Here is a 23,663-nt window from a genome sequence, read left to right on the forward strand (position 1 = left end):
TTTTGCTTCTAATCCCCTTGTGGAGGATTCCATTTGTGGATGGACATTTTATGGTTACACAACCAATCACATTGCTATAATCTTTTTATATGGACTATAAACTGAAGGATCTATGAATAAATGGTTGTGGAACGAATCATCTGAGTTTCCATCATTTCTTATGGGGAAATTTGCTTTGATATACAAGTGTTTTGGATTATAAAAATGTTTCTGGAACGAATTATGCTCACAATCCAAGGTTTTACTGTATTTGGGTACTATACATGGAAGAGAGCAGCTAAATCTATAATAAATCTAAAAATAAATCTATATTATCAATGTCACAGGCACTGATTCTATGTAAGTACTCAGGGGGTACATACTTACCTCTCCCTGCTATAATCAGTTGCATATAGATTAATTGTTTACCTTACTACACTTTCATAGATATTTTTGAGCATCCTGCCCCTGATGAGTGGTTTACACGAAACGCGTCGGTCATTTTGTTATGCAGATACATGCTCACATCTTACCATCAACTCAGAACATTCTCCTTCAATCAAATTATGGTTCTACGTTTTCATATAAGTTTCATTATCACCGCTTAGTGCTGCTTTTATGTGTATATATAAATATGTATTCATTGTATGTATTAATCGATCACTTGAGACCATCATGTGGCTTCTGGTTGACATATTTGATGTATTCTTGATGCCTCATTGCATGCGCCCATACATATGTGAGTATGAATATTTATGGAATGACATTTATTATAATGTTTTGTTTTTTTCTTACATGTGGTTCATGTTTGTGACATGTTTGATACAGTTTCCATGATCAATAAATACTATTTTATTCCATCCACCTCCTTGCTGTCCGTGGACCTCATTTAAAGTCCCAAAACTCCCACCCTTTCTATATTATCAATGTAGACATGCCCCCGTAAGGACTGCTGATTACTGTGGTTCACCTGACACCCTGCCCAGCCAGACATCCATCTCTCAATCATTCAGAGACATAGAACACTCCATAAGCTTTGTTTTTTTTTGTTTTTTTATTGAGGGGATTGAACTTGAATGGGTAAAGGGTAGTTATGGGATGCCCAGGATGATTCAGCACAACCTGCTTGGGACTTCTATATACACTCCAGTATATACACTCCAGTCTTCTCTCCAGCACAACTCATGCTTAAGACCTCTTTTTTTTCTCTTCCAGCACTTCACTTGCTCCAGACTGTTTCTCCTCCAGACTAGCTATCACTGCATGGTTAGGCCTGACACTAACTCAGCCAGGCCTCAGTAGATTGCCTTTTGCGGATAGGGACCTCGGGTCCCTGTGGTGTAGAAATAGGGCCAGTGCTGACTGTTCTCTATTCAGCTACCAATCCCAGATAGCTCTCTTCAGGCCTTGCCAACCAGCCTGCCTGCAATGACCTCTCTTCACTGCCACACTTTCCACAGTCCATTCTCCTGGTTCTGCACCCATTACAAACTGCAATCTCCCAGTTCTCTCAGGCGTGTCTCCCCAGTTCTCCCGACTGTGCTTCACTCACCAGCACTTCACTTGCTGCGACCAGTTGTCCTCCCTGGAGTTTCTTAGCAGTGTTCTCTCCCACTGTTCTCTCCTTGCTCTCTCATCTGCCTCTCCTCCAGGAACTCTTCTCTCCTCCCGGATGCACCCGAGCCCCAGCCTAGAGTCACCCCTCTCCCTCAGACTCTCCCTCAGACTGGGGACCTCCCCATGGGTCCCGACACCCTCCACACTCTCTCACTCCAGCTCTTCCACCCAACAAATCCTCCCCAGCTGGGCTGACCCTGGGTATTTGAGGAGGCCTGCCCCCTGCCAATCCAGATTGGGGATTGGTCAGGGCTCCCCAAGATACCCCAGACAGCTCCACCTCTGCTCTCTTTCCAAATCATTCTATCAGACTCTAGAAAGAGGAGGGAGGTCCCAGTGATGCTGCCTGTAAGTCACCAGCTGCTACCCTGAGCCACTCCCAGCCCAGAATGAAAACAAACAGGCCTAGCCACTAGCTAGGCCTGCCTACATTTTCCTACTCTTCGTCCAGAAAATCCTCACTCTAGCACCTCCCTAATTAGAGGGTGCTGCTACATCAGCATGTGGTAATGTTTATTAATCCAAATTTTAACTACTTCAGGTCTCCATAGCAGTTTTACTTCTACAGGGCAGCACCTGTGTGCAGGATCACATATATATATATATATATATATATATATATATATATACACACACACACACACACACACACACACACACACGTCACTGGTCCCAAAAAAGTGTCAGATAGGGGTTTATTCACTAAAGCTGGAGAGTGCAAAATTAGTCACATTTCTGCATAGAAACCAATCAGCTTCTAACTTCAGCTTGTTCAGTTAAGCTTTGGCAATAAAACCTGATAGCTGATTGGTTTCTACCCAGAGCTGTGACTAATTTTGAAATCTCTAGCTTTAGTAAATATACCCCTTAGTGTCCGAATGTCCACCGTAATATCGCAGTCCTGCTATAAGTCACTGATCGCCGCCATTACTAGTAAAAAATAAATATATAAATAAATAAATACAAATATCCCATAGTTTGTAGACGCTATAACTTTTGTGCAAACCAATCAATATACACTTATTGGGATTTTTGTTACCAAAAATACGTAGCAGAATCTAAATTGGCCTAAATTTATGAAGAAAATAGATTTTTAAAAACAAATTATTGGATCTATTTTATAGCATTATTTTCAAAACTGTCGGTCTTTTTTTGTTTATATTATAGCGCAAAAAAAAATACAAAAAAAAATGCAGAGGTGAACAAATACCACCAAAAGAAAGCTCTATTTGTGGGAAAAAAATGACGTACTTTTTATTTGTGTACAGCGTCGCAGGACCATGCAAATGTCAGTTAAAGTAACGCAGTGTTGTGTGCTCCTATTCCTTCCGACAGACCAGCTGTCTGATGCACCGTCCAGTCCCCTCCCCTACGCGTGTCGATACAAGGGAAGTGACGTATATTCAACAGGGAGGATCAGGCACGTCACTTCCCTTGTATCGACACGCGTAGGGGAGTGGACTGGACAGTGCATCAGACAGCTGGTCTGTCTGAAGGAATATGAGCACACGGTCTCATCTGCAGTTTGGCGTTATTGAGGCATGTTACAGAGCCGTGCACTGACGCACCAAATCCATGTGAGTACCCTAGAATAGGGTTGTATTTGCACAATAAAATTGTTTTAAACTATATCACACTATGGAGTTTCTTTTTGCCATTTATGTGCCATTTATGTGTGAGAAGCCAACAGTCTTGGGCTATTGAGGACTTCGGGACCTTGCAACCTAACCTGGAATCCATTAAGGTGATTCACAAGCGTGTATTGACCAAACTTGCTATTACTATTACCTTGGGGTGGGGAGCACCTGAGTGAAGTCACTACAAAAGATCGCTATTTTTATAGTCACCTATCAAGTCACGTTTACTATTTTATAAGGACTATATTATACCATTATTGACTCTTTATGGTCTGAGTGTCACGGACTTTATGCACTTGAGCACTTTATGGATCACTTTTGTGTCATTATATATGTCACTTTATATGTTTTATATATTTACATATATATATATATATATATATATATATATATATATATATATATATATATATAAATGGATTTATGATGTATAAGTATATACACGATATATGATGTGGAAAGCTGCATGGTAATATCAGTTGCTTATACATCATCCCAGTCAATATTGGTGATGTTTTCACAGATTATATTTGTTTAGTTTATATATTTTTGGCATTTTATAACCTTGCTGCGGGGTCAGTGGATTATTAAGAGGATAGCGCGGCACATAATTTATTTTATTTTGATATTACTCGGTAGTGTGGGGCGTGATTGGTGCTAGCAGCTGTCAGTAAATCACCATGGAGCACCATGGAGCTCGATTGGCATTTGCCATAGAACACCTGAATTGGCAGATCCCCCACTGGCGCCCTGTGCTTTTCACAAAGGAGAGCACCCTGAGCACATGTGACAGATGTAAAAGGGCCTGGAGAAGCCGCGGAGAATGTTATGCTGTCTGTAACATCGTTTAGCATGACCATTTGGTGGTGGGTCAGTGATGGTCTGGGAGGCATATCCATGGATGGACGCCCAGACCTCTACAGGCTAGACAATGGCACCCTGACTGCCATTAGGTATCGGGATGAAATCTTTAGACCCATTGTCAGACCCTACATTGGTGCAGTGGGTCCTGGGTTCCTCCTGGTACATGAAAATGCCCGGCCTCATGCGGTGAGAGCATGCAGCCAGTTCCTGCAGGATGAAGGAATTGATACCATTGAATGGCCCCCATGCTTGCCTGACCTAAATCCAATAGAACACCTCTGGGACATTATGTTTCAGTCCATCCGACGCCGCCAGCTTGCACCTCAGTCTGTTCAGGAGCAGTGGTGGCTAGTGGGTTTTTCTTTTGGGGGGCGGCAAACAACCAACCCCCCCCCCCTCCCCGGGCAGCCAATTAGAGCCTCTGGCTCTAATCAGGTGCTTCAAAATAACACCCACCCCGAATTGGAATCCATAGTCTGGTGCCGTGATATGTAGATCAGGGGAAAGGATGCATGGATAGGGGAGGTGGCGCCCGTGCGCCCCTCTATGGACGGGCCACCACTGTTCAGGAGCTCAGTGAAGCCCTGGTCCAGATCTGGGAGGAAATGCCCCAGGACACCATCCGTCGTCTCATTAGGAGCATGCCCCGATGTGGTCAGGCATGCATACAAGCACGTGGGGCTCATACAAACTACTGAGTACCATGTTGAGTTGCTGCAATGAAATTTCAGCAAAATGGACCAGCCTGCTGCCTTGTTTTTTCACTTTGATTTTCGGGGTGTCCTTGAATTCAGCGCTCTGTAGGTTGATGGTTTTCATTTACATCAAATGATGGGGCATCCTTTCGTTTCTAAAACATTATCCAGTCCATATCAGTATAGATATCCAGCATGATATTTTTCCCCATTGAGATCTGATGTGTTTTCAAAGTGCTCCTTGAATTTTTTTGAGCAGTGTAAAAAGTACCGGTACTCGTAAACTGGTATCGGGGAATCTCTAGTAAAAACACATGTGGCTTCCTACTGTTTAGAATGGGGAGCTTTTTATGTAACACTGAGGACTATTTCTACACAAGTCGATAATAAAAGAGTTAAGGAAGCGTTAACAAAAAAGGGAAGTAAAACAGAATTTTGTTAAAACCGCAAAACCACTGAGTGAGGCTTGTGACAACAATGTCATCATCCACTCCACAACAGAAAGATCTCCACTTAGGCCAAATTAAAGAAGGAAAAAAAAGTTCCGCATTCCACATCATCCCTGTCATGGACTGTATGCTATATACTAAAGGCATATAAGAGTTGTCCAAATAAAATTTGGGGCCTAGAGCAAATATGGAGGCCTTAAGTTTATGGCATTTACAATGTGGGTAAAGCTAAAGCTCAGCCTTACATTCTTACTTGATTTCACTGTCAGTGGGAGGAATAGCGCCCCGTCATTGGTGTCAGTGAAAGGAATAGTGTCCCATGGTTGGTGTCAGCGAAAGGAATAGTGCCCCATTGTTGGTGTCAGTAGGAGGAATAGTGCCCCATTGTTGGTATCAGTGGGAGGAATAGTGCCCCATTGTTGGTATCAGTGGGAGGAATGGTGCCACATCCCTGGTGTCAGTGGAAGGAAAGACATGGATGAGCGAGTTTGGGATGGAGGAACTTGGCAGTCCTAACCTCAACCCAATAGAACACCTTTGGAATGAATTAGAGCGGAGACTGCGAGCCAGGCCTTCTCGTCCAACATCAGTGCCTGACCTCACAAATGCGCTTCTGGAAGAATGGTCAAACATTCCCATAGACACAATTCTGATGTGGTCTTGTTTTTCAGGGGTTGGGTTTTGGTCTCAGTGAAGAGAACTCTTAAGGCATCAGCATACCAAGACATTTTGGACAATTTAATGCTCCCAACTTTGTGGGAACAGTTTGGGGATGGCCCCTTCCTGTTTCAACATGACTGTGCACCAGCGCACAATGCAAGGTCCATAAAGACATGGATGAGCGAGTTTGGGGTGGAGGAGCTTAACTGGCCTGCACAGAGTCCTGACCTCAACCCGGTAGAACACCTTTGGAATGACATAAAACGATGACTGCGAGCCAGACCTTCTCGTCCACGTCAGTGCCTGACCTCAAAAACGCGCTTCTGGCAGTATGGTCAAACATTGCCATAGACACACTCCTGAACCTTGTGGACGGCCTTCCCAGAAGAGTTGAAGCTGTTATAGCTGCAAAGGTGGGCCAACTCAATATTAAACCCTACAGGACTAAGACTGGGATGCCATTAAAGTACATGTGCGTGTAAAGGCAGGCGTCCCAATACTTTTGGTAATATAGTGAAGCTACATTTAGATCATTATTTTAGGTGGATTTTATTTGGTAACGACTTCTGAGATTACTCACCCACTAACTGCATTGAGAACCATTAAAAATTGATTGAAAACAAAATCTGAATCACAAAGCGTTAAAGAGAATAAAAACTAAATCCGACGCTTAAATCCATTGAAGTCAAAGATGAAAGTGCCAATTTAGTACTACAACCTCTCTTTTAATTTGACCTATTTCTTGCAGCAGAAGACAGTCGGGGCTGAAATTCTTTGTATTCCTAAAGCCGGTGGATAATTATCCTTCTGTGCAATTAAGATCTGAAAAAAAAAGCCATTCTATTAAAGTGGATAGTCTAGCCAATTGTACTTCCTGGAATCACTAGATTGTACCAGATTAGATGTATTTTGCAGTTTAAAAGATGGAATGGAACACCAGACATAGCGGACATCCATGTCATCCAATCAAAAACAAAGATGTGCATACATACCGTAGGAGTTAGCAAAAGTCATTTAAACATAATCTGCATGCAACTTGCTCATGAAAATTATAATGCATAGGATAGGTTAAAGGGGTTGTAAACTTTTGTGTTTTTTTTTCCATAAACATAACAAAAGAGGTCTACACTCACCTGCTCTGTGTAATGGTTTTGCACAGAGCAGCCCCGATCCTCTTCTTCTGGGGTCCCCCAGCGGTGCTCCAAGCCCCTCCTCTGCATTGGGTGCCCCCCACGAAAGCCACTTTCCCTGGGGGCACCCGAGGGGGCTTGCTCTGCAGTCCCGCTGCTGCATCCATTGACACAGACAGCGGGACTCGGCCCCACCCCCCGCATCACATGATGTGATTTGACAGCAGTGGGAGCCAAAGGTTCCTGCTGCAATCAATCTGTCCAATGAGGAGTGAGACAGCGGCGAAACACGTGCACATCGCTGGATTGGATCGGGCTCAAGTAAGAAAAGGGAGAGGGTCTGGGAGGGGGAGGGGGAGCTGCAGCACAGAAGGTTTTTCACCTTAGGGTCAGTTCACACTACATGCAGTCCAGTGCGTTTTATTTCTGCATCAAAAATGCATGAAAAGTAGGTTATATGATTTTCAATGGCATAGTTCACACCAGTGCTTACAGTACCAGTGCGTTCCAGTTCCAGAAAAAAAAAAAGGAGTAGAATGTGCTGCATTTTTCCTGCACTGGAACGCTGTAAAATGCATAAAAAACACACTGGAACACACATGTCCTTAGTGGCATTTGATCACCTCTGCGGTTTTTATTTTTTTTGCGCTAAACAAAAAAAAAAACCTGACAATTTTGAAAAAAAAAAAAAAATTACTTCCTGCTATAAAACATATCCAATAAAAAAAAATATATATAAAAAAAATCAAAATGTATTCATCAATTTAGGCCAATATGTATTCTTCTACATATTTTTGGTTAAAAAAAATCCCAATAAGCGTATATTGATTTGTTTGCGAAAAAGTTCTAGCGTCTACAAAATAGGGGATATTTTTATGTGATTTAAAAAAAATTTTTTTTTACTAGTAATGGCGGCGATCAGCGACTTTGCTGCCACACTGCGGCGGACAAAATCGAACACTAAGTGACACTTTTTGGAGACCAGTGACATTAATACAGGGATCAGTGCTAAAACTATGCACCGTCACTGTACTAATGACACTGGCAGGGAAGTGGTTAACATCAGGGGAGATCAAAGGGTTAACTGTGTGCCTAGGGAGTGCTTTCTAACTCTGTGGGGGACTTGCTTTAACTGTGGGAAGACAGTGATCCGTGTTCCTGCTTAGCAGAAACACAGGATCTCTGTCCTCCCCTGTTACAGAATGGCGATCTGCCTTGTTTACATAGGCAGACTGCCTTTCTGTCTCTCTCAGGAACGATCGGGGAGTCCCAAAAGACATCGGGTCTGCACAGACCTGCTGATTGGTTCCCGCTGTGTCCAATCACAGCGGGAACTGTGCGTCCCGCTGACCCGGAAGAGTAAAATCATGCACCTGTACGTCATTTTGCGCTCTGCGGTATTTGTACGTGGGACAGTCGGCAAGTGGTTAAGGTGTTTGTTTTTTAGTCTTAGTTTTATTGAAAAGTTATTTAGACAAGTAACATATATACATACATTAATGGTATTATCATACCATCAAAACATCTTACAAATACACTATACAAACTAACATAAACAAAAACAATAAACAACCACAAGGGGGAAGAAAAAAAAAGGGGGGGGAGATGGCAAAATTTTTTGACATATAGACTTCCTGTATTGAAACCTTAAAGTGTTTGTTAATTCAAACTTTTAAAACACTGCCAGCCCCTCTATTAAAGGCAGGTGTTTCGTCAGTTTAGGCAACCCGTCAGATTTTGTAACGGAAGTGACGTTCCATCGCCGCCATCTTGCTGCACCCCGCACTCCTCCACAATAAGTATACACAGAGAAGGGGGCAAGCGGACATCTTGTTACACCCACTAGAGTCTCGCATCTCACACTTATTTTTACCACTAAACTGAGCTTATATAGTGAAATTCAGTATTTTGAAATCCGTCTGACTGTTTTGATGTTGAATTTTCAAAGCAGCGGTGTTCTGTCAGATTAGCAAACCTGTCAGATCAGCAGGCTTGCCGCTGCTTTTAAAATTCAACATCCAAATTGTCAGAGGGATTTAAAAATACCGAATTTCACTATATAAGCGGCGCTTACTGTTAAAAATAAGTGTGAAATGCAAGATTCCGGTGGGTGTAACAAGATGTCCGATTGCCGCCTTCTCCCTGTATCCTTACTGTGGATGAGTGCGGGGTGTAGCAAGATGGCCGTGACTGAATGTCACTTCCATTACAAAATCTGACGGGTCGCTTAATCTGATGAAACACAGGCATACCAGACTGTGTAAGTCTTTTCTAAAAACGAGAATTGTAAATAACTTTTTAGGGCAATCTTCAGGTCGGTCACGTGACTCATGGCCGTTTTACAGCTTCGATACAAGAGGGGCCGAGATCTCCCTCTGACGTCAGCCAGCGAGGTCACGTGGCCACTCAGCCCCTCCCGCAGAAGCCCTGTCTCAGATATGTAAAGCGGCCGTGAGTCACGTGACCGGCCTGAAGATAGAAAAAACTTACAGCGTGGTATGTCTGCCTATAATAGAGGGACTGGCATTGACCATTGTACACTTTTTTTATTTTTACTAAAAGTGGTGGGGATTGGGGGGGGGGGGGTGGAGACAGAGACACAGAACACAGAGCTGACAGGCAGGGAGGAGGGGGTGAGGGAGAGAGAGGAGAGCAGAGAGGAGAGCTGCGGATGATGGAGGGACGTACTCTGACCACGGTAGTCAGGGCTCAGCAGCCCTGATTATTGTGGTCAGCGCAGAGGGGGACACAGGAAGTGGCAAGATCAGCCAGGTGATTTACAGTTTAGAGGAGGGCAGATTACACAGCACAAGCACTCTAATATTTAACCACTTCAGCCCCGGAAGGATTTGCCCCCCTAATGATCAGGCCATTTTTTGCAATACTGCACTGCATTACTTTAGCTGACAATTGCGCAGTTGTGCGACGCTCTACCCAAATAAAATTGATGTTGTTTTTTTCCCCACAAATAGAGCTTTCTTTTGGTGGTATTTGATCACCTCTGCGGTTTTTATTTTTTATGCTACAAACAAAACAAAAAAAACAATATTTTTTATTTTGTGCTATAAAAAATATCCAATAAAAAAAATTGTAAGAATAGAATTTCTTCATCAGTTTAGGCCGATATGTTTTCTTCTATATATTTTTGGTAAAAAAAAAAAACAATAAGCGTATATTGATTGGTTTGCACAAAAGTTATAGCGTCTACAAAATAGGGGAAAGATTTATGGCATTATTATTTCTTTTACTAATAATGGTGGTGATCTGCGATTTTTAGCGGGACTGCGACATTGCGGCGGACAGATTGGACACCTGACATTTTTGACACTTTTTTGGGAACCCGTGACATTATTACAGTGATCAGTGCTAAAAATATGCACTGACATTGTACTAATGACACTGGCCTGGAAGGGGTTAACATAAGGGGCAATCAATAGGTTAACTGTGTTCCCTTCAGTGCGTTTCTAACTGTATAGGGGATGGGTTGCCTGGGCCAACACACAGTTCCGTCTTCCTGCATAGCAAAAAGATAGGATCTGTGTGTCATCCCCTGTTTACCATGGCAGATCCCCGTTCTGTCACTGCAGGGAACAATCGCGGGCAGCAGGCGGACATCGATTGGCTCCCCAGCTGGCCAATGGGCACGCGCGCCCACAGATCGCCGTGTACGAGCCGACGTACACCTACGCCGATTTGCGCAGCTGAGCCAACCTGCCGGAGTATAACTGTGGTGGCTGGTCGGTAGGCAGTTAATCTGCTTTACCACTTGCTTACTGGGCACTTAAACCCCCCCTCCTGCCCAGACCAATTTTTAGCTTTCAGCACTGTCACACTTTGAATGACAATTGCGCGGTCATACAACACTGTACCTAAATGACATTTTTATCATTTTTTTTTCACACAAATGGAGCTTTCTTTTGGTGGTATTTATTCACCACTGGGGTTTTTTATTGATTGCTAAACAAACAAAAAAAGACAGAAATTTTTGAAAAAAAAAAAAATACATGTTTCATAGTTTGTTATAAAATTTTGCAAATGGGTAATTTTTCTCCTTCATTGATATTCGCTGATGAGGCTGCACTGATGAGGCTGCACTGATGAGGCTGCACTGATGGGCGCAGATAAGGCGACACTGATAGGCACTGATAAGATGGCACTGATGGGCCCTGATAGGTGGCACTGATAGATGTCACTGAGGGGCACTGGTAGGTGGCACTGATGGACACTGGTAGGTGGCATTGACGGGCAGCACTGGTGATGAGGCACTAATTGGTGACATTTATAGGTGGCACTGTAGGCAATGATAGGTGACACTGTGGGCACTGATGGGTGGTACTGTGGGCATTGGTAGGTGGCACTGGTCGCACTGGTAGGCGGCACTGTTGTTCACTGGTCGGTGGCGCAGGTGGGCACAGAACCCTCTGCAGAGGCTCTCCACAATCGGGACTGATGTCCCTCTCACAGCTGCTTTTTTTTTCTCCTCACGGAGATAAAATAGCTGATTACCGGCTCTGTTTACATCACATGATCAGCTGTCATTGGCTGACAGCTGATCACGTGGTAAGGGGTCGGGATTGACTGTGACTCGCTGATCACAGAGCGCACCGCGCGTGCCCTGCAGGGAGCGTGCAGGCCGCTCGAGCACGGGAGAACGTTTATGGACGCCCTCCCGGCAAAGTAGGGCCGCGCTGCAGCCGTCTTTTGGCTATAGCGCGGATGGGAAGAGGTTAAGGGAACAGGATCCAAATTTTGTTTTTTTTGTTTTTTGGGTTAACAAACACTTTAAGGATTTTTTATTATTTTCCCATAAAGTGGAACTAAACCCTCATATCCTTTTCAGCCAAGGAATCTGTCATCTTAGCATCTGTTTGATCTGCGGTTGCCATGGTGCTGCACATGTGATCAGGTATGACACCAGCTGTTTGATGGTTTGACGGTTTGGTGGAGGACACAAGCGAATGTGACAGTTAGCGGGAATGTAATGGTTTTTTGAAACCGTTAAATCAATGGGTTTAGTTCTCCTTTAATCTGACTGAGCTGTTCAGAAACATTTGAAATGTTTTGTAAGGGCTTGCATTGATGGGCAAATGTAGACTGCTCTGGACATCAGCGTGGGATGCTTTTGGGACCATTCAGAATTCACTGACGTGTGGATTTGGCCTGCAATTGACCTCCTTCTGCCCAGCATTTCCCTTGCTTCAAGCTGCTTTTGCTATCCATAGACTTCTATGGGGAGAAAATCAGTTTTTAGGAGAACAAAAGCCAATTGGCATGGGCCCTAAAGATCTCGCTCTGTTGTAGGATCACTACTGTTAAAGGGGAAAGCTCTTTCTTGTACAGCCACCCCTGTTTCACATATACCAGGAGGTGATAATACAAGAGTTACATTAGTGTGTGTAATCAGTTCTCATATGATATCTTTTATTCCTTACCAACATTTAGAGAAGGTTCAGAACTACCCTACTAGCCACCATTAAATAGATGACCAAATCTACTGCAGTTCAAATTTTCCATGAAGTAACAGGTGGCCTACGTGTAAGGGGGTGTTAGTACAATTTCCAGTTTGCCCACTAGGTGTGACTCCAGCGACCATCTTGGGTCAGGTAGAGTCTATTTCAGATTTCGGCTCTGGAGTGGCATGCTTTGTGCGACTGGCTAGTGTAGGGAAAAGGATCCCGTCTGGCCAGGACAGTGCTTAGAGGGAAAGGTTCCAGAGGAGTAGGGACAGTGCAGGGACTACATCTACATTTCTTCAAGAAGCTTCCCCTTTGGGTGTGGACTAGCTATGGTTGCCACCTCATCCCTTTAAACCCGAACACATATTAATTACACAGGTTCTGTGGCTGAGTAAGGTGGTAATTAAACTCACTTGGTGCCTTATCTGCATTTAATTAGCCTCAGAACCTGTGTAATTCATATGTGTTCGGGTTTAAAGGGATGAGGTGGCAACTCTAGGACTAGCCAGGCTGCATTTTGCTTCTTATTGCAGATGCTGTCAGCATCTACAAGTCTTCAGATCGCTGTCACTGTATATAAGTGGCTCCGGACGGGTGTGCCTACCCACCAGGCCTGACTAAGTTGCGTTGAACCTTTTCTACGATATAACTTTATTGCCTGACTTGGACTCTGTGTGTTTACCGTCTGCCACACCACACTGCACCTTGTGCACATGCTATCAATGGTCTATAGTATACTTTGAACTGTACCTGACACAGCTGGGAAGAATGTGAGGCAAAGTGTTGGGCATGGTGATGTACATTTGCTGATGAATGTATATTGGCTCCTTCTGGAAGCAGGGACTCACACTAATGTAAATTAGAGTAAGGAGGCAAATGATATAGCCACGTTCTACTGTCCCTCCCTACATACGCTATATTACCAAAGGTATTGGTACACCTGCCTTTACACGCAATGAACTTTAATGGCATCCCAGTCTTAGTCCGTAGGGTTCAATATTGAGTTGGCCCACCCTTTACAGCTATAACAGCTTCAACTCTTCTGGGAAGGCTGTCCACAAGGTTTAGGAGTGTGTCTATGGTAATGTTTGACCATTCTTCCAGAAGCGCATTTTTGAGGTCAGGCACTGACGTGGACGAGAAGGTCTGGCTCGCAGTCTCCGTTTTATGTCATTCCAAAGGTGTTCTATCGGGTTGAGGTCAGGACTCTGTGCAGGCTAGTTAAAGAGGGAGTCCACCTAAATCCACCTAAAAGAAAAAATATTAAAAGCCAGCAGCTACAAATACTGCAGCTGCTGACTTTTAATAAATGGCCACTTATCTGTCCCAGGATCCAGCGATGTCGGCAGCCGACGCCGATAACCCGCTCGATTCTCGGCAGCTGCCGCCGCCATCCTAGGTGAGGGAATCAGGAAGTGAAGCGTTGCGGCTTCACTTCCCAGTTCCCTACTGCGCATACGCGAGTCGCGCTGCGCATCGTAACTGGTCCCCGCTATCTCCTGGGACCTGTGTGTTTCCCAGGAGACAGCGCGGAGGGACAGGAAGAGGCATAGATTCCCGTGGGAGTCTATGCCGGAAGTGGATGCAAATACCTGTCTTTGACAGGTATCTGCACCCCCCTCCCCCCTGAAAGGTGCCAAATGTGACACCGGAGGGGGGGAGGATTCTGAAAAGCAGAAGTTCCATTTTTGTGTGGAACTCCGCTTTAAGTTCCTCCACCCCAAACTCATTCATCCATGTCTTTATGGACCTTGCTTTGTGCGCTGGTGCACAGTAATGTTGAAACAGGAAGGGGCCATCCCCAAATTGTTCCCACAGATTTGGGAGCATGAAATTGTCCAAAATGTCTTGGTATGCTGACGCCTTAAGAGTTCTCTTCACTGGGACCAAAACCCAACCCCTGAAAAACAACCCCACATCATAATTTCCCCTCCACCAAATGATTTGGACCAGTGCACAAAGCAAGGTCCATAAAGACATGGATGAGCGAGTTTGGGGTGGAGGAACTTGACTGACCTGCACAGAGTTCTGACCTCAACCTGATAGAACACCTTTGGGATAAATTAGAGTGGAGACTGCGAGCCAGGCCTTCTCGTCCACGTCAGTGCCTGACCTCACAAATGCGCTTCTGGAAGAATGGTCAAACATTCCCATAGACACACTCCTAAACCTTGTGGACAGCCTTCCCAGAAGAGTTGAAGCTGTTTTAGCTGCAAAGGGTGGGCCAACTCAATATTGAACGCTACGCACAATATAACCGGGATGCCAATGAAGTTAATGTGCGTGTAAAGATAGGCGTCCCAATACTTTTGGTAATATAATGTATATTTAACTGTGTAGGGTTTGTGGTTAGAAGTAGAGTAAAGCCTGGCTAGACCTGCCATGGAGAGCCAACATGTTAAAGAGCAAATAATGAGGTTGGAAGCCTGATCCCCAGTCAGGCGACCAAAAAAGTGGGGGCATGTTTGGACTATTGCGGTACAGTAATTGTTGGTAACAATTTAAGGCATAAAACAGTAGTAGTAAAATTGAAAGTTAATTTATTGATGCAGGGGACAGATCGAAATTAATACAATAAATTTACATACAAGTACAATAATGTCAACAATGGGATCATTAGTATACAGTACAGTACGACATCTCAGATATCATATTCCTCGACTAGTTTCGCGGACAAACCGCTTCATCAGGAGGGAATCTGGAGATAGTTGATTCTGACTAAACAGTCTGAGCCTAACAGATAAGAAGACATATAATGAGATTGACCAAAGGACAAGAACAATGCAAATAAAGTTTATGTTACAGCATCAAGATTAACAAAGGTAATATGCAATACATGGGGAAAAGGGGTCGCCTGACTGGGGATCAGGCTTCCAACCTCATTATTTATTAATTTCTGGATGATGGTACATGTTTATTTTTGTCATTGTAATTTTTACCTATAGAGGCCACTCGTTTAGTCGTATACATTGGGTGGATAACACACCCGGCACCATGTCGAGTGGGATGTTTGGGTGAGCCGTCTGAGTGGACATGGCCAATTGCCCTCCACCTTACGGACCCAGGCTGTCCCACCCCTCATTTTTAAATCAACCCCCATTGACACATATGGTTTGTGTCCTCTGGGGGTGGGCCTCTTACTATAGAATCTATTACTCTCTTATACTACCATTGTTTATTAATAATTAGCCCCGTTGCAACCCTCCGAGACAGATTCCCATTAGTTTGGCCAGGCATTATTACCGTGGCTACCCGCCCTATTTCACATGTCTCTACCCGATCATGCTTGCCTTGGCCTTTCTTAACGTTTATGCATTTTTATGCAGTTAGGCCCATGGGTTTATGTCTCGGGGGGGGGGCGATTGCACCGGTTCTTTAGGGTATTTTCAATCCCTAATTCACCTATTTAGGTTTTCTATGCTAAGTATAAGCTCTATTTATCCTTTTGTTTATGTCCGTTATACACCTTCCAATTCGTTTTATCCTTCCGCTGTACTGGGACCCTCTGCTTCCCCTTCTCCTGTTCCTGGCTGGGGCGCCGGCGCGGGCCCCTCCCCCTGGCTTCTCCCGCGGTGGCCTGGTGAGGTCCCTGGTGGAGGGGTCGGTCTCGTCAGCGGGACCGCCCCCTCCTCTTGCACCTATCCGGGCGGGGACTTGTTCCTATGGCCGTAGGGTGGTTGCGCATGCGTGCGCGCGGCTCCTTCGCGCACGCGCGCACGCGCCGTGTGGGACCTCTGACCCTGTGACGTAATGCGCCAGCGTCTCGCTGGCGTGCGGCGCAGCGGCGCAGGGTTGGGAGCTATAAATGACGGGCCTTACCTGTCTGTTCGACGGTCTCGTTTTTGGTCCCCGGGTCTGTGTATGCTAGCCAACCAATGGTAAGTTTGAGGGTATTACCCAATGTATCCTTTTATGTAAGTCCCGCATCCCAGGGCACCAACATTGGCTCTATTACATACCGTGTTTCTCCTTTAGATGTTTCAAGCTGGGGTGGACTTGTCCTGCTATGTGTTCGCCCGTCACTTGCAGTCTCTAGTAACAAAACCCCCCCCCCCCAGTTAGCTTGTCGTGGCTTCAATTCCTGGCACAACGCCTTCCTCGGGAACTTTTCTATGTTTTTATCAGCATCAGGTATCCTTATGCCCATTTCACTGCACAATTTACACGGTCACATGCCTTCCCTCCTTGCCCCTCCCTTCCCCCTTTTTCCCTTCCCTTTCCCCCCCTCCTGTTTTTTCCTTCCCCCCCCCCCCTTTTTTTTTCCCCCTCCCTCCCCTCCTCTTTCCTCATTCCCCTTCCTATCCCGTTCCCACCTTCCTCCCCCCCCCCCTCTTCCCCACCTTCCCTCCCCCCCTTTTCCCTTTCCCTCCTCCCTCCCCCCTCCCCCCTGGTCCCTCACCCATCCCCCTTCCTTTCCATCTCCTTTCCTTTAATTTAATCTTCCTATCTTACACCACACCACACCATTCATTTTACAATTGTTCCCATCCTTGGCTTTCACTAGATGCATTCCTTTCCACTCCTTGCACACTGCTATTTATTTTCTCACTTCCCACATCCTCACTATTCACCTTCCCCATATTCTTATCACCATTTTCATCATTGTCACTATATGATTCACCTGTCCCGTGTGTGGCAATTTAGTTTACCTTATTATGACATACATTATCTTTACTATCCCCGTCATTCTTTAGCCCCCCCAGGTCGCCGTGGGAGATCACCCCTTGGTGGTGGGGTTGTGCGCCTGGGCTCGGTTGGGACATGGGTAAGCAGATTCGTCCCCCTTTTCCCCATGTATTGCATATTACCTTTGTTAATCTTGATGCTGTAACATAAACTTTATTTGCATTGTTCTTGTCCTTTGGTCAATCTCATTATATGTCTTCTTATCTGTTAGGCTCAGACTGTTTAGTCAGAATCAACTATCTCCAGATTCCCTCCTGATGAAGCGGTTTGTCCGCGAAACTAGTCGAGGAATATGATATCTGAGATGTCGTACTGTACTGTATACTAATGATCCCATTGTTGACATTATTGTACTTGTATGTAGTTTTATTGTATTAATTTCGATCTGTCCCCTGCATCAATAAATTAACTTTCAATTTTACTACTACTGTTTTATGCCTTAAATTGTTACCAACAATTACTGTACCGCAATAGTCCAAACATGCCCCCACTTTTTTGGTCGCCTGACTGGGGATCAGGCTTCCAACCTCATTATTTATTAATTTCTGGATGATGGTACATGTTTATTTTTGTCATTGTAATTTTTACCTATAGAGGCCACTCGTTTAGTCGTATGTTAAAGAGCAAAGTGAAGAGGTTATTGCACAGATATACAAAGCAATTTTGGGTCATGTTCTTCAGGTTTGATACCTTTCAGTATGTTCGGTACAGATTTGTTTTTTTTCAATGCACTTGCAATAAACCTTCCCTGACTTCTGTGCCAAATAAGGGAGGAACCCAGGCACAAACTGTAATGAAAAGATCATTTTCTACTTTATGAGAAGGGAGGAGTCCTTAGGGCTTCTGTTCTTGGGCAATAAAGCTTATCTTTTGAAGAGTTTGTGAAAATCTTATAAAGCATGTTTTTTTTTTTTTTTTTTTGCATAATGAGCAGAAGAGTTATTTGGTATTTGTCATTTTGCTAGTTTGGTTCCTATAGTTTTGCCCTCTCTAAAAGTTCCACTACTTAGTGTAGCCTTCTCCCCGACTTCTAAGGGCCTGATGGTGACCCCCCCAGAGCCAGGGAGAACTGACATTCCTCCTCAGGGTGCAGGTTACAAGGCATAGTGGGTGTGGTGCAAGGTGAAAAGATTGGGCTCCAGTCACGTTTTGTAAAAATTAACAAAGAGAGTTTTATCTCTCTTAACAGGAACGGTGGGGAGAGAGGGTTTAGGGCACAGGACACCCTTAGGCAAATGCAATAGCAATTAAGGCAAACTCTGCAGACAAAAATAGAACTAGGCAAGCAGCAATACAGAACAAGGGCCTTTAAGCTGAATGCAGCAATCTGTATCTTGTAGCAACCGCTGTCTCCTATGGCAACAAATTCTCTCACAGTATCCTACTGTAGATCTTCCAGCTTAACTCACAGTAACCCACTGTAGATCCTTAAGCTCAGCTTCCTGCCCTTCACTAGACTTCTTGGACTCTCAGCCACCCGCTGGATTCCCGAGCTTCACTCACAGCTAACCGCTGTGCATTATCTTCAAGCTTTACTCACAGCTACCTGCTGCCTTCCTGGATGAGTCTCTACTGAAACTTTCTCACTACTTCCCTGTCCCCAGCTAGTGAAGCGTCTGCTCTGGTACTCCTTTAGAACTTCGTCCCTTCCAAACTTGCCTCCGGTAACAGGAGTGGTCGTCTTTTTGTGGTAATCGCTTCTCCTTTACCTCCGACAACGATCAGGCTCCCCTCAGGCCGAGCCTCTAACACATGCGGCTCCACCCCAGACTTTGGGCTTAACCTTGGCTGCTCCTCCTTTGCAGAACCCTGAACTGCTGGACAGGTCTTAAGTGGACCTAGCAGCCAGCATGCCTCCTGGATAAACCTCAGGCTTCAGGTCTAGCAACCAGGAGCTTCTTAACACACACCCACCCCAACGATGTATCCTGGCCTAGGCCGACAAGGCCCAGGCGTAGGGCAGCACTTTGCAGGGGGGCAGCATGAAAAGAGTCCCCGCCGGCTTGTGCTACAAAGTTAGTGTAGTACCAGTCTTACGGGGCGGACTGGGCTGAGAGGCAAATTAGTCTAGCGCCCTCATAAAGCGGCTGCACTGCTTCCGGTATGCGGCTGGCCGATATTCCGCAACTGTGTGTGTGTGTGTGTGTGTGTGTGGGGGGGGGGGTGCTTCTATTCTAATTTTGACTGTCCTATTATCCTGGACCACAAACCTTCCTCTGTACTATGTTTTCTGCTGCACCATTGGCATGGTTATATCTTCTTAGACCTCTCCATAAAATTATCAGAAATTTGTGCTTAAAGTAGAACTATAGGCAACACTTTTTTTTCCATTTTGGATAGAGTAAGGGAGGGTTAGAACCCCTGTCAGATTATTTTTTACCATCCCTGTTCCATTGCAGAGATTTCCCTTCACTTCCTACCCCATAGCCAAACAGGAAGTGAGAGGCAATCTATGCAAATTAAGGGAATCCATTGCACCCCCCCCCGGCCCTCAGAACTAGTGTCCCTACTCGAAAATTTCAGGGCGGGTCTTAAACAGCAAAGGGTGTGGCCTTGATGGGAAGGGGTGGGTCATATTTAAATGAGGGGGTACACAAGTTTAGTCAGGCCTAAGGCAGCACAAAACCTAAATACACCACTGACCCACCCAGGCCTCAGCCTCGGGCGTGAAGAACCCAGATCACCTGACTACTCCCAAATATAAATATATAGCCTATCCCAGTATACACAGCAGTTAAAAAAAAACTCCTGCTGATTGACTGAGACAACCTAGTTACCCATTACCTGAATCTATGGTAATCCATCATTCTAATGCCAAAAGCAACAGTGCCACCTATTGACAGAAGATTGAGACTACCCCAAACTCAGACTTAGGACAGGAATCAGTGGATCAACCTACCAATTAGCCAGTCTAGTTACCACCTAGCACAACTAGATTTATTAGCAGCCCCGTTTAGGACCAGGGTGCTACATTAGCGACTTTCAATAATAACGAACTGCCTTAGCTTGCATTGGATCTGCAAGGACTGGGAGGTGTGCATCTCGGTTTCTTGTTTTCGAGTATCATGTTAGCCGTGAAGAGAAATCACAGCTTATGTTCAGTAAAGCCCTGATGACTCAATTAAACAAGATGTGAGCTGTTTGCAGGAGCCATGACAATCACGATTCTAGGAAAAACATTTTCCAGATTCTAGGAATCTAATCTTTGTGTACCTAAACCAAAGCACTCATCTCTACTCTAGTTAATGAACAACAAATGCGTAATCTAATAAACTGCACTGCCTTAGCTAGTACTCAAATCTTCACTTGAAGGAATTTAAAAAGGAGCTACTTTCCAAGATAGTCTGTACAATTGCAATCAGCTGACTTATGAGAACATTGGAGTATTTATTCACCCAATGCAGACAGCCTCTTGAAATAATTTGAACGTTGCAGTAACGTTCAGCGACTTCCTGTCTACATGCGCTCATCCTACACTGGCTGCACATCATTGCTCTGATGGTGACAATCATGGACCATATCACCACAGAATTAAGCTCTAGTAAATAGACACCTTTACTGAGCACTCATTGAGAGGCAGTAGGTCACTAATACAGTTGAAATAAATATACCAAACGTGTTGCAGCTGCTGCTGTAATACCACTCAGTAATTGCAAGTAATTCGGAAATAAATTTATACTCTATAAGCAGCACTTTATTAGTGAGCAACCATTAATGGTTAATAAATCATAAGACAACATATATAAAACAAGTCATGAAATGAAAGGTGTCGCTTATTCAGAAAAAAATATCACACATAGCAAGAGAGTGACAGTCCGATTAACACATAATCCCATGTGCGAAAACCCAGTGAGTCTCTATTTGAATATTATCCGAGATACAGTGGCTCCGATGGGTTAAAAGATAGATGTCACCAACACCTCCACAAGTGGGTCCCGCTCCTTTTGAAATAAACATTTACCAAATCAAGGTAAGCATGAAGCATAAACCAGAGATGATACTTTGGAGACTCTCCATGGGCAGGTCTCTCCTTATTTCTGGGTGTTCGGCTCACACGCTATTCCACTCGCTGAAAAATAAAGCACAATTCCATAGCGTAATCCCGTTCACAACGTTTATTCAAACAGACCATCCCCCGTAAAAAACACACTTACTAGAATAGCATATAATACGCGTTCAAATGTATCAGTGTCAAACTACCATCGAAAGGCCGAATCGGCATCTCACCCCCACACCATTTCCATTCGATGGGTCGGTGGATCCTCAGATGAAGTTGTGATGACGAAACGTGTCCGGGTGGGACAATACGACGGCCCATTAGGGATGTCAGCATGCCATCCGAAGATGCGGAGATTGCTACTAAACGAAAACTGTGGGGGAGAGATGCCGAATTCAGCTCTCTGATGGTATTCTGACAACGAATTGATACATTTGAACGTGGATTACATGCTATGCTTGTAAGTGTGTTTTATACGGGGGATGGTCTGTTTGAATATACTTTGTGAAGGGGATTAGGCTATATAACTGTGCTTTATTTTTCGGTGAATGGAATAGGGAGTGAGGCGAACACCCGGAAATAAGGAGACCTGCCTGTGGAGAGTTTCATGCTTATCTTGATTTGGTAAGTGTTTATTTCAAACGGAGCGGGACCCACTTGTGTACTTGCATGTTGGTAACAGCTATCTCTTAACACACTGGAGCCACTGAATCTTGGATGATATTCAAGTAGAGACTCACTGGGTTTTCACTCATAGGATTACATGTTAATTGGGCTGTCACTCTTTTGCTACGTGTGATGTTTTTTTCTGAATAAGGACTTTATGAGACACATTTAATTTCATTACTTTTTTTTTTTTCCAAATATAAGTTTTTATTAAGTTTTACAAAGACAAAGGAATATAGAAGAGATACCATACAACTGTGGCCATAATATACGGTCAGACTTACATACTGGTCTTACACAGAAAACTAATGCCGTGTACACACGGGCGGACTTTTCGACCGGACTGGTCCGACGGACTTTCCAGGCGGACTTTTGACGGACTTTCGAACAAACGGACTTGCCTACACACGATCACACCAAAGTCCGACGGATTCGTCCGTGATGACGTATGACCGGACTAAAATAAGGAAGTTGATAGCCGGTAGCCAATAGCTGCCCTAGCGTTAGTTTTCGTCCGTCGGACTAGCATACAGACGAGTGGATTTTTCGACCGGACTCAAGTCCGTTGGACAAATTTGAAACATGTTCCAAATCTAAAGTCCGTCAGATTTTTGACCGAAAAAGTCCGCTGCAGGTCCGATGGAGCCCACACACGGTCGGATTGTCCGCCGGATTCGGTCCGTCGGACCAGTCCGGTCGAAAAGTCCGCCCGTGTGTACACGGCATAAGATTCCATCTGCAATGTGGATGGCATAAACTGTAATTAAGAAAACATGTTCCAGCATCACATACAGCACCCAATTCGATCATAACCATTCCTTGCCTCATATGCCTATTTTCATAAGATGTCTCGGTCACTGGGCTGCATACATAGTAGGATTATCTGTATCCTGACCACAGTAGCAAGACTGGAGAGCGAGGCCAGTTTCAGATTGGCTAAACATAATACCATCAGTTGAGAGGATAGAAGGTAGAAAAACAAAGAGAGAGAGATGGGGAGGGAAGGGGGGGGGGGGGAAGTGGTATTGTTCAACACGAGCGTGACGGACGAGGTAGTAGTGCTATCCTTCCATCTGCCAGTCTCCTCGTGACCCTAAGCATTTAGTAAGGTTTTCCCTTCATCAGAGAATATAAACCTATTCCGTGACCTCCAGATTTTAGAGTGCTTTTCTTGTTTGTGTTGTGCTGCGAGCACTAAGTCCTCTAAGTTTTAATGTCCTCTACTTTACGCAGCCACAATCCAATAGATAGGGGTGTTGTTTGTTTCCATGTAGCTGGAATACAAGATTTTGCAGCACTGAGTAAATGTCTTATAATAGATTTCTTCTAGGACTGTGCCGGGATTGTAGCGGCGTGAAGCAGGAAGAATGATGGGTATTTCTGGATAGTGTGGTCTGTGAATTTTTGTATGAGCGTCTCTATTGTTGTCCAAAAGTGTCGCAGCAGTCGGCAGGACCAAAAGATGTGGAGCAGTGTCCCTTTGTCTGTTTGGCATCTCCAACATTTGTCTGCTGTAGTAGGGAAGACTCTGTAGTAGCTGGGGGGGTATAATACCACCTTGTAAGGACCTTATAGTTTGTTTCCTGTGTTCTGGTGCAAATGGACGATTTTAGAGAAAATCTGATAATGTTTTGTTTCTGTGTGGTAGTAAACATGCATTGTAGGTCACTTTCCCATTTTTGCAGGAACATCAAGTCTGGTTGTTCCGCTGGGGTGTTAAGCAAAGTATATGTTTTTGAGAGTACATGGGATAGTATCCCTTCGTCTCTACAGTATTCTTCAAATAGTAGGAAAGGGGGATTTATTTGGCGGGGCTTTTTGGGTGCC

General features: G+C 44.5%; 1 protein-coding gene across 2 annotated transcripts in view; it reads right to left on the reverse strand.

Annotated features, from left to right (window-relative positions):
• Positions 1-23,663, reverse strand: part of DEPTOR (DEP domain containing MTOR interacting protein) — a 176,268-nt gene that overhangs the window by 32,818 nt on the left and 119,787 nt on the right. The gene's annotated exons all lie outside the window — the stretch shown is intronic.

This window comes from Aquarana catesbeiana, linkage group LG05 (assembly GCF_042186555.1).
Source record: "Aquarana catesbeiana isolate 2022-GZ linkage group LG05, ASM4218655v1, whole genome shotgun sequence".
Lineage (NCBI taxonomy): Eukaryota > Metazoa > Chordata > Amphibia > Anura > Ranidae > Aquarana > Aquarana catesbeiana.